Below are 20,358 nucleotides of genomic sequence, written 5' to 3'. Positions count from 1 at the left end.
AGCAGGGAGCCTGATGCGGGGCTCGATCCCAGGACTCTGGGATCACGCCCTGAGCTGAAGACAGACGCTTAACGACTGAGCCACCCAGGTGCACCCTCCTTTTGTGTTTTCTTAAAGCAGCTGTAGTAAAGATTTAAATTAGTTTCAATTTTTCCAACTATTAGTTACTTGAATTTGATTCTATGTCAAAAATGGACGTCCTGGGGTCTAGTTTTATATAGCTTATACATATACAGATACATCTGAACCTTTTCCAGACAATTTTATTTATTGTTCCTTCAAAATACCTCTCTCTAACCCTTTACTTATGCCATTTGCTCTGCCTGGAATGCTTTCTGTACTTCTCTAAATCCCTCACATTCTTTAAGGCCTTGCTTATACTCCACATGCTCCCTCAAAGCTGTCTCAGCACAGAGAAATGCCGCTTCAATTACTTTAATGTATTTGCTGTCTGAATTGTAGACATTAGTGCTTATTGTCCAGAAAATCTTCACAAAAACATCAAAGAAAAATACAGAAAAAATATATCACCCTTTAAGACCATTGTCCTACAGGAAAAATACTTACATATAATCCCTTCCAGTCATTAATTATGGGTATGGATGACCTATAATATTATAACCATGCTAGGAATTTTGATTTCATCACTTTTCTGAAGTATGCTGGTATTTATCTTTTTAAGTTTTTAACTCTAGTTAGATAACATACAGTGTTATCTAGTATCAGGTATACAATATAGTAATTCAACACTTCCATACTCATCACAACAAATGCACTCCTTAATTCCCATCACCTATTTGACCCATCCCCCCCCACCTCACCTCTGGTAATCATCAGTTCTTTATAATTAAGAATCTGTTTCTTGACCCGTCTTTCTCTTTTTCCCTTTGCTTGTTTTGTTTCTTAAATTTCATACATGAGTAAAATTATATGGTATTAGACTTTCTCTGACTGACTTATTTCACTTAGCATAATACACTCTAGCCTCATCCATGTTGTTGCAAATGGCAAGATTTCATTCCTTTTTTATGGCTGAATAATATTCCATTATGTATATAATTTTATACATATAAATTATATATAATTATATAATTTTTGAGGTACCTCCATACTGTTTTCCACAATGGCTGCACCAGTTTGCATTCCAACCAATAATGAAGCAGCAGAAAGAATCCTGTTTATAAGAAAATAATCCCATTTATAATTGCACCCAAAATAATAAGATACCTAGGAATAAACCTAACCAAAGAGGTGAAAGACTTGTACTCTGGAAACTATAAAACACAGGAAAGAAACTGAAGTTAACACAAAGAAATGGACGACAAAATAGTATGGAGTTTCCTCAAAAAGTTATAAATAGAACTAGCTATGGTCCAGCAATCACACTATTAGGTATTTACCCAAAGAATAAAAAATTCTAATTTGGAGGGATATATTATGCACATTAATGTTTATAGCAGCATTATCTACAATAGCCAAATTATGGAAACAGCCCAAGTATCCACCAACTGATGAATGGATAAAGAATATATGGGGGGTGTGTGTGTGTGTGTGTGTGTGTGTATACACACATATATATTATATATGTGTGTATTATATATGTTATCTATCTATCTATATATATATAATTCAGCCATAAAAAAGAATGAAATCTTGCCATTTGCAACAACACGGATGAGGCTAGAGTGTATTATGCTAAGTGAAATAAGTCAGTCAGAGAAAGTCTAATACCATATAATTTTACTCATGTGTGGAATTTAAGAAACAAAACAAATGAGCAAACAGAAAAAAAAATAAGAAAGAATGGGGGACAAACCAAGAAACAGACTCTTAACTATAGAGAACAAACTGATGGTTATTAGAAGGGACGTGTGTGGAGAGATGGGTTAAATAGGTGATGGGGATTAAGGAGTGCACTTGCTGTGATGAGCACAGGGAGATGTATAGAAGTGTTGAATTACTATATTGTACACCTGAAACTGATACTGCACTGTATGTTAACTAACTGGAATCTAAATAAAAACTTAAAAGAAAAAAAAAATAGACACCCCATGCTCATAAATTGGAAGAACAAACATTGTTAAAACGTCTATACTACCCAAAGCAATCTACATATTTAACGGAATCCCTGCAAAATACCAACAACATTTTTCACAGAACTAGAACAAGGAATCCTAAAATTTGTATGGACCCCTAAAAGACCCTGAATAGACAAAGCAATCTTGAAAAAGAAAAGCAAAGCTGGAGGCATCACAATTCTGGACTTCAAGTTATATTACAAAGCTATAGTGATCAAAACAGTATGATACTGGCACAAAAACAGACACAGAGATCAATGGAACAGAAGAGAAAATCCAGAAACAACCCACAATTATATGGTCAATTAATCTTCAGCAAAGCAGGGAAGAATACCAAAGGGAAAAAGAATGTCTCTTCAAATGCACCCCAATGTCCATAGCAGCATTGTCCACAATAGATAAACTCTGGAAGGAGCTGAGATGCCCTTCAACAGACGAATGGATAAAGAAGATGTGGTGCATATATATGATGGAATATTACTCAGCCATCAGAAAGAATGATTACCAACATTTGCAGCAACATGGACGGGACTGGAGGAGATTATGCTAAGTGAAATACATCAAGCAGAGAAAGACAATTATCATAGCGTTTCACTCATTTATGAAACATAAGGAATAGCAGGGAGATTGGTAGGAGAAGGAAGGGAAGAATGAAGGGGGGGTAAACAGAAGGGGGAATGAACCACGAGAGACTATGGACTCTGGGAAACAAATTGAGTGTTTCAGAGGGGAGGGGGTGGGGGATTGGGCTAGGACGGCGATGGGTATTAAGGAGGGCACGTATTGCGTGGAGTACTGGGTGTTATATGCAAACAATGAATCATGGAACACTACAACAAAAACTAATGATGTACTGTATGGTGACTAACATAACACAATAAAAAATTAAAAAAAAAAAGAATGTCTCTTCAACAAGTGGTGTTGGGAAAATGAGCAGTAACACACAAAAGAAAGAAACTAGACCACTTTCTTACACTGTACACAAAATAAATTCTAAATTCTAAATATGAGACCTGAAACCATAAAAATCCTAGAAGAGAACACAGGCAGTAACTTCTTTGACATCAGTAGTAGCAACTTCTTTCTAGATATGTCTCCTGAGGTAAGGGAAACAAAAGCAAAAATAAATTATTGGGACTACATCAAAATAAAAAGCCTCTGTACAGCAAAAGAAACAATCAACAAAACTAAAAAGCAACCTATAGAATGGAAAGAGATGTTTGCAAATGACATATCTGATAAAGGGTTAGTATCCAAAATATATAAAGAACTTATACAAATCAACACTCAACAAATAATTCAATTAAGAAATGGGCAGAAGACAGGAACAGGCATTTCTCCAAAGATATCCAGATGGCCAAGTGACACATGAAAAGATGCTCATTATCACTTATCATCAGGGAAATGCAAATCAAAACTACAATGAGATATCACCTCTCACCTGACAGAATGGCTAAAATCAACAACAGAAGAAACAATAGGTATTGGTAAGGATGTGGAGAAAAAGGAACACTCATGCATTGTTGGTGGGAATGCAAACAGATTTCATCTTTTAACTTTCTACTTTACAATGTTAGTGACCTTTTTATGTCTAGACTGCATGTCGCTTCTACCTTTCTGGCTTTTAAATAACATGGCATCTTATAAGGTTGTAATCTTAAGTTTGTAGTAGAGAGCAGTGTCTGAAATAGGGAAGATGTTCAATAAATGGTAATTCCTCCCTTGAACAGCTCAAAGTTCCCTAGAGAAGGGCTGCATCATTTTTTTGGTCTTTAAAATCTCAACAACACTTAAAAAAGGCCACAAACTCAAACATCTCTAGGAGCCAAGCAGATTTTGTAAATTAATAAAACAGGCTTGGGTAGGATGACATGGATAGGTTCAGTACATTGCAGTGGTTTTTTCAGCATGTTAGAGCCAATTGTTACACTATGAAGACTTTTGTGAGCCAGTTTAAACAAAGCTTTTATTAACTTAACCACTACATAAATTATATTAAAAAATAAAGGTAAGAAATACTCAAAATTCAGCACTTCCTAATTATTTTAATGAGTTGCTTTATCTATTTTTTAAAAAAATATTTATTTATTTTGGAGAGAGGGAGAGCATGCAAGCAGAGAGAGGGGCAAGGTGGAGAGGGAGAGGCAGAGGAAGAACGTCAAGCAAACTTCCCACTGAGTATGGAGCCTGACTTGGGGCTCAATCCCACAACCCTGATATCACGACCTGAGCCGAAATCAAGAGTCAGACGCTTAACTGACTGAGTCACCCAGGTGCCCCTATCTATGTTTTGAGGTTGCGTCTCTTGTATTTGCATGATGGAAATGCTATCCTGTGCGTTCCTGTGCATCTCTTTCCAATTCCTTGCCCAGTGATGTCAAGTTGGTTCGCTGAAATTGGCTAAGGTGGGAGGTTAGACATCACAGAAATGGCTAATGCTACAAAACAGGGTTTGGCTTATTGTTTTGTTGATTATCTGGACTGAAGAGAGTGATGGCAAAAATGTCATTAATGATGATAAAAGTCAAAATTGTGTTATGTTTACAGTCATTACATGACAAATAGCATAAAAAATTGAGGAAATAGTCTTCTAGTATTCAAAACCTAATATATGATTCAGCAAAGTCATTTGTGTTATTGAACAGTGAAGTTCTTTAATGCTAGGTAAAATACAGGATGTTCAGTTAAATTTATTTATTTATTTATTTTTAGTAATCTCTACACCCAACGTGGGGCTTGAACTCACAACCCCAAGATCAAGAGTCGCATGCTCTTCTGACTGAGCCAGCCAGGGGCCTCAGTTAAGTTTAAATTTAAATTGGCAGGAATATTTTTAGCTTAAGTGTATCTCAACTATTGTTTAGAACATATTTATACTAAAATTTTATTTGTTGTTTATCTGAAATTCAAATTTAACTGAGCCTTCTGTATTTTTATTTGTCAAATCTGGTAACCCTAGACATATATCTTCATTGTTTCATCTTACATGTTAACACAGATAAAAATACCAAGAAACATTCATGTTGGAACTGTACTTCTTTGTCAGTGCAACTATAGGTTGGTTGTAGATAAGATAGTTCAATGAAAATCAATAAAATAATCCTGTGAGAATCAACTGGCTATATGAAATTCACAATAAAGAATACTGTATAGGGGCGCCTGGGTGGCTCAGTCATTAAAGCGTCTGCCTTCAGCTCAGGGCGTGATCCCGGCGTTCTGGGATCGAGCCCCACATCAGGCTCCTCTGCTGGAAGCCTGCTTCTTCCTCTCTCACTCCCCCTGCTTGTGTTCCCTCTCTTGCTGGCTGTCTCTATCTTTGTCAAATAAATAATCTTAAAAAATCTTAAAAAAAAAAGAATACTGTATATTTTATAATTTACAAATTTTATGCTGTAAATCCTTTACATCAGTAAAATTTATAAACTTACATACACATACACACTTTATTAATTTTTGGAAAACTGGTCATTAAATATTCATCAACAAACCACTGAGACATTGAGATAGCAATAAGCCATCCACTGAGAATGCATACAAATTCATTTTATAAACACCGTCCTTCTAAACAAATCTTCTTCATTCTACCCTCCTCCAACTGCCATTTTTGCTATGTCAGACCTATGACAGGTCAAGGTCAGGATCCACTGGAACAATAACATTAGAGTTTACATTTTTGAGAAATCAATCATCTCCAAAGCATATAAACACATGCAACTGGAATAATTTATCTCCCTGTGTAAAGGCTAAGTTTAAAAAAAACGAAGAAGGAAGATCAGTCTTCCCTAACCCTCCACCCCTAATGTGAGCCCCATCCAATCACCTGAACTATTGCACATCATGCCCGTCTTCACCTGACTACCCACTTAAGCTAAGGAGGCATCTCTGGGTGCCATCAGGCTCTGACATATGGGACTCATAACCACAAGTCCATAGCATTTCCATTCTTGCCAGAGTGGTGTTCATATTGGGAAGACTGATGCAGTTGGCAAACCTGCCTAGTTATCCTTCTGCTGCTATTCTCTCTGACCAGAGGCCACCTGGATCTTGCTTAGGGCAGTTTTGGGGCCTAAGAGGCCTCTGGAATGCAGAATCCTTCTAAATCAACACAGTTAAACACAAAGAGCAGTAACCATGTCCATGAGGAGACATCTTTAGACCCTCTCATTCCCAGAGAGGCAAACTGGTGAGGGCAGAAAGGAGGACAAACTGGGCTTCCAATCCAGATGCCTAGAAAGGGTCAGGGGCTCCAGAGAGACTGGATTTTTACATCCTAGGGCTTAGCTCAGGTCCTGCTTGGTTCTCTTGCCATACACTTGCTGTGTGTCAGTAATAAGAGAAAACAACAAACTCCAGAGCAATAAATACTCTGTTGCTTATTTTATGGGTGGTAGTCTGTCTGTCTGTCTTTGTCTCCAGAATGAGTAAAGGCAAAATAGAAACAAACAAACAAACAGAATCTCTGGGGGTGTTTAATACTACAATTACCTCCATCGATATATTCCCAACTCTAAATTAATGCCCTAGGCCAGTATTTCCCATAGTGGGCTTACTCAGATGTTTATGTATAATTTATGGGAAAATGGGGGAAGAGTTCCATGGTCAAATACGTTTGTGATATTGCAGGTTTAAAGTTTTAATTTTTTTCTGCTGGACTTCTCAGAGCCTTTAATTGCTCATGTACTTTGGGAATCTATTCACTAGAGTAAAGTTCACTATGTTTTTCCAAATTTATTTGAGTCAAGAACCCCCTTTTCATGGAGTATTTTAAAGAACCAGTGTTCTGTAGAGGAGACTTTACAAAACTCTTAGGCTCTCACTATTTTCAACAGCTTCTCAATCAACAATACAATAGACTTCACATTCTGTGACTGTTCATCTACTCTCTTCTCTCATCCTCAACTATTAAAGGATTTCTTTTTCTTCAAGGCTTGGTGCTCTCAGAGCCTCTATCAATAATTCCTTCTCTCCTTTCTTTGCTCAAACAAGACTTGCTTGATACCAATGTCATCACCATTACCATAAGCTCCTGAAAGGCTGTGGCGTTTGGTGGAGAGGGCCTGGACTAGAAGCCAAATGGCCTGCAGTCAGGATATAGCTCCAATGACCTTAATCAGAATACTTTACCTTTTAGAGGCTCAGTTATCTTTTAGGTAAAATGGGAATAATATTTTTGTCACAGACTCATGATGATGATCTCTTGGAAAGGTTTCATGAAAGCACTTTGTTATCATAAAATGAAACTGAAAAATTATTAGCCCCATTTTTCCTAAATTCCTCTGATTGTAAGACTCACTTAGGACACTTATTAAAATGAGAGATTTGTCTGAAAAGTCTGTTTCTGTGGGTGGAACCTAGAATTTGTGATTTTAACAAACGTCCCAGGTAATTTTTACCATCAGAAGAATTTAGAAGGTTCTGAATTATCTGAAAGAACTGAGGAATGAGTGGTGAATTAAACAGCATGAGCTATAGACAACTGACAAATACCTGGTTGGAGGCAAGGCCAAGGAAGCAAAACACTACAGGGCTCCTCCTATTTATTACACCAGGTAGGCGTGTGTATATCCCTTCACTGGGCAAAGCTGTGCTGGGCATTTTACCTTTGTATAATACTTCTGGAGTACACAGTCCAAAAAATGTATTATTAAATACTCTACTGGTCAAATTTATCTTGGTCACTTCTTTATTTGAATCTTGAATCTTTTTTAAAAAAATCAATTATAACCTTGTGGATAATCATAATAGAGATCTCCATTTAAGAAATCAATCTCACATTTCTAATCAAGGACTTGCTTGAGCACAAGAGAAGGGGAAAAATACATGTGCGTGTGCATACATGCACATACACACACACACACCTGCCACATTTGCCATTTATAACTCTATATACTCTTTGAAGTGCTCATAAATTACCAAAAAAAAAAAAAGAGAGAGAGAGAGAGAGATCCCATCTCTGAAGTGATCTCTCTGTGTGTATTCTTTATGCTGCCTGCATACAGGAGCTGGAATTACTTAAGAGATTTTATTTCTTGTGGAGAAGCAAGGGAATAAAAACAGTATTTTCTTTATTAAAAATAAAATAAATACCCTAAACAAAAACTCATTATTTCTAGAAAGTCCTCTCTCATGTCCAACCACCAAGGGAGACTCTACTGCAACTGATTTCTTGGAAAAGTCCAAATCAAAGCTGGGAAAGTCTTGTAGCCATTAGACTGTAATCTCTATGAATCACCAATTTGTTTTTCATGACTATTTCTGCATTCCTTCTCTATTCTGTAGTTTATTTTGTTCAATGTTTTCAGCAACTGCTTTGCCAAGCCTCAGCATAGAAGCCATCTAAGCGGGGAGTGTGTTTCCCACTCCACGATTTCTTGTCCAAGGAACAAAGCAGGCATGTGACTTCTTTCCCATCCCATTCTTTCCCTGTGTGGTACAGGCACAGGAAGAAAACAACCAGACCTAAATAATCATGGAATAAAGCCTTAAACAGTCAAGGATGCCAGCAAATTCTGAGATATAGAATGCCTTCTTTCCTATTACTCAGAGTGTATCTTACAGAGACAGAGGCCTTTAAGAAAAAGAAGGGACTGCAGTTGTGACCAGTTGGCAGTGGCCACTTTGTGGCTTAGTGCAATAAATAATTTACTTTAACTCAGCTCCAGCTTACTGAGTCTCTTGCTTCTCTACCCCTATACACAAACAATTCACTTCTCATTTACAAATATTACACATCTGCATGTGTGACCACACTCTCTTGTTAAACAGATATTTATTTCTCTTTCTGCCCAACATGGGGAAGTGGTTTTGAAGTAAGTCAGTCAGATCAGCCTCTTTCACTACTAAGTAGACTGGTATTTCTGGATCAATCTTGGTGGTGACAGCAGGGTGGGTATCTAATTAATTCATTCAGCCATCCTTTTATTATCCATTCATCCATTTATTCATTGAGTAATTATTATTGTCTATTCTGTGGTATACAGGTATTGAGGTAGGCACTGGTATTGTGAGTACAATAGTCAGTTAAATACATGGAGACTGTGCTTCTGATGGAAATGTATTGTCTAATGGAAGAGACAAACATTAAACAAATTATTACACATATTTTTAATTTTTAATTTTAATAAGGGCCCCAAGAAGAGGTAAAGAGAGCTATGAAAGTTAATGAAAAGGGAATTAAGGACCACATATTGTATTATTCCATTTATAAGCAATGTCCAGAATAGGCAAATCTGGAGAGAAAAAGTACCTTAGTGGTTGCCTAAACTGGAGGTAGTGCTTGGAGCCTTTGAGGATGATGGCTAAGAGAAATGTGCTTTCTTTCCTAGGTTATAAAAATGTTCTAAAATTGATTGTGGTCATGGATACACAACTCTGCATATATACTCAAAGCCTTGAATCCCTCTTTTTCCACTCACTGATAATTTCTTTGGGGCTAGATTCATTTTCAGGGATTATGTCCACCTGCAGCTATTGGGTGTTTATTCTTCCAGCCTAGCAAACTGAAGACAGTGAGGGCATTTATCTTGTAGCTCCAGCCAAAGTTGTAGGTAGGCCTTAAGTGGTCTGACTTGGTAACATGTACATCTTTGCGTCATTCATTGGTCGGGGGAGCATGGTACCAGCCTGGGTACATGCCTAGACCAGGAGGTAGAGTCAGTTCTACCAGAACTTCATGCTCTGAGGATGGAGGAAGAGATGGTCCTGTTACCAGATACAGAGAGGCAAAAGCAGCAGCTGCCCAGTTGGGATGATCAGTTGCCTCATGCAACCTTGGAATAAAGGTTTCGTTTTGAGGGACCACAGCTCTTCAGGATACAGACTCACTACAGTTCAACTGCTGCATACAGCCTGAAATTGCTAAATCATTCAGAGTGTCACACAGAGAACCTATAAAATTTATAACTCTTAATGGATTCTATCACTTAGTTAAATAAGTAAATACTATATACTAACTATGGGATAAGATTAAAAAAACCAGTTAATAAATTTGTAAACTGGATTATGTAGACATATTTGATTCATATTAATAATTCTAATTTGCATTGTGGATTTGGGTGTTTTATTGTGGGGGTGTGATGAGGTTGGGATTTTTATTTGGTTTGGTTCGTATGAATTTATATCAGCTTCTGGGCATTCTGAAGTTCCAAGTGGTATGTAATAAAAAGTAGTCAAGTAACATACGTCTTGGGATATTTCCACCAACAAATGTAGAGGAATTATAGGCAACACATTTATCTGCTAATTACTATCATATGAAATTAGCTTTGCTAGCAGGAAAATGTAATCCCAATGATGGTAGATGCGTGGCCAGCAAGTCTCACTGCCCTTTCACATGCAAACATCATGAATTGATCACGGAGCTCTTTCCCATTGTTATACAATATGACCTCCGAATCCTCAACACAATGCTTCAAGGAAACACCACCAATCAAATGTAGTTAGAAACCACGATGAGTTGTGTGAGTTTAGAAGTTATTTAATCTTACCAAGCTTTAGTTAACTTGCTTATATTTACAAAATGTACTTGTGCTTGATAAAAGGTAGTTACAATGATGATGAAAATGATGACTGCCTTTAGATTATATCTAAATAGAGCTGCTTTCAAAGTTTTTCTCCATAGGTTTTCTTCATAGTGGTGAGGAGAACAGCATAAGTGATTTGGTTTTTGGATTTATTTCAGACTCTCTCAGTGCATCAGAAAGGGGATTCCTAGTTGCTTGAATTTTCACTTTCATAAATGGTCAAGATGAGAACATCCAGATGAAAAACTGCACATTATATAAGAAGCCATGGAGAGAGATATTGTCCATTCTGTCCCGCAGTGACTCATGTGATAAATGCCTAAGTTTGGTTCCAGGAAAAAGTTTGTCTTTACAGAAAAATGTGTATGCTTTCCACCATCAGAAAACCAAAACTAAATAACCCAAGATGTTTCCATTTTGACTTCACTGCCAGGAAGCTTGTGCCAAAAATGTATTACCCCTAGTTTTATAATTAGCCCAAATCAGGTATCTAAAAACATCAACTCCTTTTGAGTCCTTCAGATATTCCCAGTTTTCTTTTACCCTTAAATGTTTATTTTATACTAAAAGAATCTGCAAGCTTCTTTAATCCCACTGGAAGAGGTGGATCACCTGACCTTTTAAGGTCTCTTCCAACTCTAAAATTCCATGAAATCCTTAATAAAATTCAATCATTAGAACAAAAATGACTAGTTTTTAATAGGACCTATGGCCTCTGGCATCCAAATAAATGGGAGAGAGATGGTTTAAAATGTATTGAGAATCCATGGTTGGTTAGGCATTCTACCTCTATAACATGTGTTCTAGATGGTCTCACCAGCCTGTGGACACAAATGTGGCCATGTTCCATAAATAGCTACATTTGCACCTCAGTGCTCTCCACCATCCCCCTCATGGCAGCAGGGCTTCAGAGTTCCCCCAAATTATTTTTGGGACTCACTACTAGCGTCTCATGAATATTCCATGCTCTCAGGATCCTGCTGTCATGAATATAGGGTGTTGGCATTGTTGGACAACCAAGCATGTCCCCATACCAGCCTATCCCAACTGCTCCTCTGACAGTCTCTAACTTACCTAGGGCAATGTCTTCTGAAAAAAATCCAAACCACTTGGGTGCCAATATGTTACTATATAGTCCCTTCCTCTTGTTCTGTTCCAAGAAGTAATGGGAAATGATCTTTCCTATCCTTTCTAGTGAATTAAAAAAATATATAGTATGTGCGAAATCATCAGGAGAAAAGTGTCAAGGGAGAAGACAATTGCTTTTAGATCCAAACATTGAAAAGCTTAATTCAACTCAAGCTAGCTGAGAGGAAAGAAAAGGAGACTGAGAAGGAGGAGCCAGAAAGGTAGTAATAAAATGCAAGAAGGGATGGAGTTACAGATCCCCAGGAGAAGAACATGTTTCACAAAGGAGTACTAACCCCTGCTACACGTGTTATCAAATCTGGATAGCCTCTTGAGGCAGACATTATCATTCTTATCTTACAGATGAAGAATTTAAGCTCAGACAGGTTAATTTTATTTGTCCAAGTTCACAAAGCTAGTTAGTGTCAGAGCTAAAACTCAATGCCAAGTCTGTTGTGCTCTTTCCATGGCACACCTGTGTGAAATAGATTGCAGAACACGCCTTCCTGTTCCTTTAATTTTGCTAATATTTCCCAAACCTACAATAGAACATCTCAACTTCTCATCCTAACAAATGCCAAGGATAGCAACTAGTGGCTTAAAAATCAGACCACCATCATTTTATCTGAGCCACAGTGGCAAGAAGGGAAGGTCTCATAGGGCAGATTAAAAACTGAGATAGATTTTGGAAGGTTTTCTTTTCAGTGTTGTTATTTTCTATGAATATTGTAATAAATGCAGAAATGCTTCATAAAAATTATATAGATAGATAGATAGATAGATATGATTATTGGAGAATGAGAAGAGAATGGATCTTTGGGGATTTTGTATCTGCTAATTTTAGCTACAAGCCAAAATCAATACATAAAAGTAAGATTGATAAAATCTATAATAATTATTTCTCTTCACAGCGAGAAATTTGTCTCCATCTATATCATCTGTGTTGCAGACTTTTCTGAAGGTGTGGTGGGTTAAAGAGGCTAGAAATAGTCTAAGAGCAATGGGGTGAAATTTTTTTTTTAGGGTAAAAGTATATTATCTGAATATTGTACAAGGTTCCAGCATTCCAGCACTGTAGCCTCCTTGACTCCTTAGGAAAGGACCAACAGTATCTCCAAGCTCCTGGGTATGTGCCTGGAGGAGTCCTAGCCAGGCTGAGTGCTCCAGCTTTTCCTGATCCATTATGAGGAGACAAGTACTGAGGCATTTCAGGCTGCCAGGAAAACTTATTTCCTTGGAATCACAGAATTTTAGAGGCTGAAAACACCCTGAAGACCTAACCAGTGTTTTTAATATTTATTTTTAAAATATGGAACACTTTGTGTATATATACAAATATAACAACTTGAAAAAAAATATTATCTTGACATTTGACATCTTAATCCTTCTTAGGGAGGAAACTATCATTGTTTGGAAAACACCTTGGTAAACACACTTGGAATATGACATCAGCAGGAGCCAAGACCTCAGAGGAGAAAGATGACAAACTATTCTGGGTCAAAACAGAGAAGGGTCATGAGCAAATTTTTGTTTTTGTTTCTGAATGGGAAAAAAAGAGGTAAGTGAGGAGAGAAAAGAATGGAGAATGGAGTGAGAGGAACTAGAAATTAAAATAATAATAGCCTGATTTTTAATATATATATGGAGAGAGAGAGAGACTCAAATAGAATGTAATATGATAGAGATATCTATCTATCTATCTATCTATCTATCTATCTATCTATCTATCTATCTATCATATCTGGCCTTGTTCTAATCATATTACTTATATTAACTCATTTCCTCTTCATACCCATCCTGTGAGTAGATACTGTTGTAGTCCCCATTTAAAAAATGACACTGAGGAACAGAAAGGCTTAAAAAACTTAACCAGATCTTACAATTAGCAAACATGGAGGAGGATACCCGAACTGCAGCCAATAAGTCATCACATGGACCATCAAACTCCACAGATAGGGGACTTTTCTCTTACTGATGAACAAACTGAGAACATTATACCCTGGATTTTAATTTTGTCCTGACCACTGTTTTTAAAAACTAAATCATGAATATTTAAAATGAGGGAATTTTATATTTTAAAGGTCAGGATTTCCTGCTTGTCTTGAAAATATGGAAACCTGTGCCATCTTCAAGCATAACACTTAGCCAGAGGTGGGTCTTACCACCTGCTGTACATGGGGCATGAACTTTCCAGAGTGGACATGGTCCCCACCCTGACTGCTTCATTTACTTGCTACCCGATCAAGCACTGAATTTGAAGCTCCTGATATAGCACTAAGACAACAGATTTAGCATTAATGCAGACCTGAACCTACACTGTGGCTTCCCTTTTCAGAGGTTTGCTGTATCACAGAGATCAGATTCCAGCACCCAAGTTTTTCCTGCCAATGCATTCTGGTGTCTAGTACAGTGTTTGGCATATCAGAAGAACTTAATACCTATTTCTCAACTCATGGATAGATGCATGGGTGAATGAAAGCTCATAGTGGCCAATGAGCAGAAGGAAGTATATCCTTATCTCTCTTCCTACCACTACCACTATCACCAAAGAGCTTCACAACATGACAAGTGTCCCCTTTGACTTTGCCCCATTAGAGACAACCTACCAGATGAAACTATTTTATTAGGGCCTGAAACTCCACACCTAGGGAATAAATGCACCATCTCTTCTTAAGTATCAACTCTTCCAGTTTCCAGGGGTCATGCTTCTCAGATTGGGGACTTGAAGAAGACAAGACAACTCAAACCAAAAGCAGGGGTGTGGACATCTCAGAGGGTCTTTGAAAAATGGGAGGGGCCCAAGGAATCAAACACTAAGTCATCATGATAAACCTTAGAACCCAAGGTAGCTTTGCTGTTGTGTGCAAACTTGTGCAGCTTTGCTGTTGGCTGGATGGCATTTTAAGCCTTAATTATTATTCTGTTCTGTACTTGCAGCCTCAGAGCCTTGCTATTAAAGTGCTTTCAAATGTTTGGGAAGTCAGTTGTGTTCAAGTTTATCCACTTACTGTTTGGTTGACAGCAACTATTTGTAAACGGAGCACCCTGCCAGTTACCAGCATTTATTTGCAGTTATATCACAAATGTTTTTGAAACTTGTGTTTATCTATAATTTGACACATCAAGAGGACTTTTGCTCTTGGCCTGAGCTCCTGCCAAAGCAAATGGTTATGTGTTAAAGTTGCTTTCATCAGGCCTTCACAGACCTAATGGCTGACTCTCACATCTCCCTCACATCAGGGTTACTCAAACTGATGTTAAGAAAGCAATTGAACACATATGTGACAAGTTGGAGGGCCCAAGTAAGAGGGAAGGGGGTAGGGTTGAGGGCTTGCTCCACTTGGAGTAATGTTTTAAATAAAGGGCTGTTTTCAGAGAAGCTGGCTCTGACATCCACAAAGGCAATTTGGCAGAGGACGTAGTTACTCTCTCATCCACCCTCTTTACTGATTATGATGATTGCTCTTTGCTCTGTTGCTAAACTCAGAGAAAGATGTGTCGGCACCCGGAGGCATCTGTTTAACTCAGCTTGCTTACCCACCATTTCAGTTAAGCCCTGAGAAATCCTATCTTGGCCGATTTGTGGAGAAAACCTCTCTGTTGGAAAGATAAATGCTTTTGGTGATGGATTTTGAAAATCATAGTACTTCATAGCTGGAAGGAGACCCACAGAGATGATCGAGTCCAAACCCCAGCTTATCTAATTCATGTATTCATTCAACAAATATTTGCCAAGCTCCTTCCACATGCCAGACGCCATTCAACATGATGGAGAAATACTGGGAACAAAGCAGACAAGTCTCCTCTTTCATGGAGCAAATAAATAAAAAGCATGATTTCAGGGACTGTTAGTTTCTATGAAGAAGACAAAAACGAGATAATGTGAAAAGAAGTGGTTCTTTGATAAAGAAGTGGTTCTTTTGAGAGAAAGACCCTGAGAAGAAGCAATAATATTGGAGCTGAGGCTCAGTGATAAGAACTAGTCAAGCAAAGATCTTTGGGAAGACAGACAGAAGAAAGAGAGAGTGCAAAGACTCTGAGATAGGACAAGCCTTGCATACTGGAGTACAGAAAGCTGGCCATGAAACTGAGTGGACAGGGTGAGGTTGGAGAGGGGGGACCAGGTCACATGGGGCCAACAACTGAGGCACTAGTTTACTTAATGTCTGTGATACAGCATGTGTAAGCACAAGTCTCTTCATCCCTCTTCAGCACTTTTTTACTCAGCACATGTTGTCCCTAAAACACAGCCACCATACTTTCTCTTATTATATTTCCCACCAGATTTGCACTCTGGGAGGCACAAGATATGGGAAAATATGTCTTGGCACAAGACAAAGAGATTAATCCAGGAACATGTCACTCTTATAATGAAAATCATCCTTGATTAAAATGATATCTTAGCCTGAGTTGTTTTGTATGATTGTTTCTCCACGTGCTTTTCAATATTGTTCTTCCCCTAAGATTCAGGTTACCAGGAGAAGAAAATCTCTATATCTAGCATTTCCCAAAATTCAACCATTTGTGAATCACCTTCAGAGTTTATGCCATATCTGTATCCCACCTACTATTTTTATTTAATACTTTTGTTTAAACTTATTTATGATCTTACACTTCTTTCTTACCTGCCCCAACTGATATCATCCACACAATTGTGAGTTTGATATGCTAGTTTTTATTTTAATTACACATAAAATGAATATAATATTAAAGCTCTAACTTTTATACCACCTAAAATCATATCCTATGGGTAAATTTTTTTAGGGGAAAAAAAAAACACCACCTATGTGCAATAGGGGCATGCTGTCTCAGAAGGTTAGCGATATAAACATTTTCTTTCAGTTTCTCTCTTTTACTTTTGTTCCTGACGTAAACATTTATGTCAATTTTCAATTGCTGCTCTTATCTCAATGACAGAATATGCAGAATCTCTAGAATTCCTTATTTTTGAAAAGGTTACAATTCCTAAATGAAAATAAGTAATAGAACCATCAATTCTTTTCACCTCCTTTTGAAAATACCACCTAGAAGTGGCTTCTGTAGGGGTTTAAGGGAGAAGAGAAGACAGAGATCCCCTCTGGAAAGCCACCAAGCACATACATGCCATGGGCCAGGACAACAAAACATATTTGCATGCAGTGTTTGTTAAAATCAAGCACATTTTAAAAATCTTTATTAAGATACTTATTGAATTTAATTTTTAAAAAATTTGCATTAAGTAAAGGGAACAGTATAATAAACACCTATGCACTCACCACCTATTTTGAAGAATTACCAACTCATGGCTAATCTTGTTTCCTCTATACTTACACCCATTTCTCCCTCCCCAGTGGATTATTATGAGGAAAGTCACAGATGTTGCTTCATTTCATCTGTTAAGTATTTCCGTATGTGTCTTTAAGAGGAGTTTGATTTTGACTATAATCACAATACCAGTTTCACACTTAACAAAATTAATTATTCTTTAATATCATAAAATAGCTAGCCTTCAATCTTCCAAATATATATTTTTTTACAGTCATTTTGTTCAAATCAGGATCCAAGCAAGATCCACGAATCCATTTGACGGGTATATTTTATAAGTCATTTTAAATTGATAACACACCACCCCCTTTTTTTTATTTGTGAAAGAAACTAGATCACTGTCCTAAAAGGTTTCCCACATTCCAGATCTCTTCTGATTACATCCTTGGAGTGTGTGTAACATATCCCTATGTTCTCAAAGTGTTCTACAAATTGGTGTTTAATTCTAGAGCTGTCCTATCCAGCAGCCATTAGCCAAGTGCTTTTTGAGCACTTGAAATGTGGCTAGTCTGGATGGAGGTGTTCTGTAAGTATAAAATACACACCAGATTCCAAAGACTTGGTACAAAAAAAAATAAACTATCTCATTAATAATATTTATATTGATTATATGTTGAAATAATAACACTTTTTTTATATTGGGTTAAATAAAATATGTAGTTGATTCTTGAATAACGCAGGGGTTAGGTGCACTGACTCTCCACACGGTCAAAACTCCATGTATAATTTTGACTCCTCAAAAACTTAGCTATTAAGAGCATAAAGTTGACTAGAAGCCTTACCAACAACATAAGTCATTGATTAACACATATTTTCTAGTTGTAGAGATTATATATTGCATTGTTACAATACAGTATGCTAAAGAAAAGAAAATGTTAAAAAATCATGAGGAAGAGAAAATATATTTCAAGTACTGTACTGTAAAACTCTGTGTATAAGTGGACCCACGCAGTTCAAACCTGTGTTGTTCAAGGGTCAACTGTTATCATTAAAATTAATTTTTACTTGTTTCTTTTTATTTTTTAACATGACTGCTAGAAAATTTAAAATTACATACGTGGCTCACATATTTCACATAGCCAGTGCTGTACTAGAATTTTGGTCAGGTTCAGATTTGATGTTTGGTGAGAATACTTCATATACTACATGAGAGGGCATAGAACAACTGGTTATCTCTCTCTCTCTCTCTCTCTCTTTCTTTTCTGGTAAGACTGATCAGTATTATCAGCCTGATTCATCCATTCTAAAATTACCTAGAAGCCCCTCACCTAACAGTTTTAGCAACAATTAATAATTATTGTCGCAATCAGCGTTTCTCAGCCTCAGCACTATCGGCATTTTGGACAGGATAATTCTTTGTTGTGGGAGCCGTCAAGTGCATTGTAGGCTGTTGAGCAGCATCCCTAGTGTCTACCTACTAGATTCCAGTAGACCTCCCCTGCCTCCAGTTGTGACAATAAAAATGTCTCTAGACATTGTCACTTTTGCCGTGCAGGGTAAAATTACCTCCCCTACCCACCCCCAATGTGAGAATCACTGGTCATAAATTTAAGCCCTTCAATGAAGTCTTCCCTAAAGCCATATTCCTACAACTAAGAATTTACACCTTCAACTTTGTATTTCCCTAGTGCCCTGTGGCTCTCTATGCATTTATTGCATTATTTCACAACTGTTTGGGTATGTTTCCCTCCCTAGAATGTGAGCTCCTCAAGGGCAGCCTCAACACCTTTTCATATTCCTACAGGCTGGAAGAATACCTGAAAGCAGGGCTCAATGGATAAAATACCAAATAAGGGCAAGAGGCAAGAACTTCTGGGTTCCCTGACGCCATTAATAGGAAAAACATAACCACCCATCTGATTCCCCAGAAACCATTTCTAAAGTTTGTCTTCTAGAGGGCCCTTGTGTAGAATGTACTGTCTGTGAGAAGTTTGTAGTCACATCTGGCATTCATTATACTTGAGCATTTATTTATTTGTTCTAGAAATATACACTGAGCATTAACTGTTGGATAAACACTTTTCTCAAAATTACATATACAGGGAAGAACAAGACAGAGAAGGTCCTCCCTGAGGAAGCTATATCCTATGGTAGAGGGATAAGGCTGGGGGGTCAATAAGCAAATATACAAATAAATACATAAATAAACAAGATTTGGGATTATAAGAGTATAAAGAAAAATTTAAAATATGATGTGATAAAATATATGGAAGAAGGACCAATTACTTTAGACAAAGAAAGAATGAAATGGAGAAAGCCATGGGCAAAGCAGGGAAGGACATTCCAGGTAGAAGGAAAAGCAAAAGCCAGGATTCTGCCGTAGAGTATTGTATTCTACAGGGGCAGGATAGTGTAGGCCATGGCCAAACTTTGGACTTTATTGTAAGAATGAGGAGAAGCCACTGGACAGCTTAAAAATGTATTTAGAATAATATAATTTATGTTTAAAAAATAATAGTCTTATTGAACTATAATCCACATACCATAAGTCATTCTTTTTAAAGTGTACAATTTAGTAGTTTTCATATGATCACAGAGTTGTATAACCATCACCATTATTTAATTTTAGAACATCTTAAGTATTTCAGAAAAAAACTCCCATTAACAGTCACTCTCCATTTTCTCCTAGTCCCAGACCCTGGAAACTACTGATCTACTTTCTCTGTAGATTTGCTATTATGGATATTTCATATAAATGCAGTCATCTGATACATGGCCTTATGTGTCTGGTTTCTTTCACTTAGCATAGTTTTCAGAGTTTATCCATGTTGTGGCATGTATCAGTACTTCATTCCTTCCACGACTGAATAATACTGCATTGTATGGATATACCACTTTCATTTATCCATTCATCTGTTGATGGACATTTCAGTTGTTTCTATGTTTTGGCTATTAAGAAATATGCTGCTATAATCATTTGTATAAAAGTTTGTGTGGATATTTTTTTATTTCTCTTGGGCATATTACTAAGAATGGAATTATTGAGTAATACGGTAACTTTATGTTTAACTTTTTGAGGAATTTCCAAACCATTTTCCAAAATTGCTATATGATTTTACAGTCTTACTGGCAATATATGATAGTCCAATTTTATCTACATCCTCACCAACACCTGTTATTATCTGTCTTTTTTATTTTTAGCCATCTTAGTGGGTATGGAGTGGTATCTCATTGTAATTTTGATTTACATGTACAGAATGACTAATAATGTTGAGCATCTTCTATGTGTTTGTTGGCCATTTTTACATATTCTTTGAAGAAATGCTCATTCAAATATTTGGCCCATTTTTAATTTGGTGTCTTTTTATTTTTGAGTTGGAAGAGTT

The sequence above is a fragment of the Ursus maritimus genome, unplaced genomic scaffold (assembly GCF_017311325.1).
Source record: "Ursus maritimus isolate PB19 unplaced genomic scaffold, ASM1731132v1 scaffold_15, whole genome shotgun sequence".
NCBI lineage: Eukaryota > Metazoa > Chordata > Mammalia > Carnivora > Ursidae > Ursus > Ursus maritimus.
Note: the sequence above shows the minus strand (reverse complement) of the source record.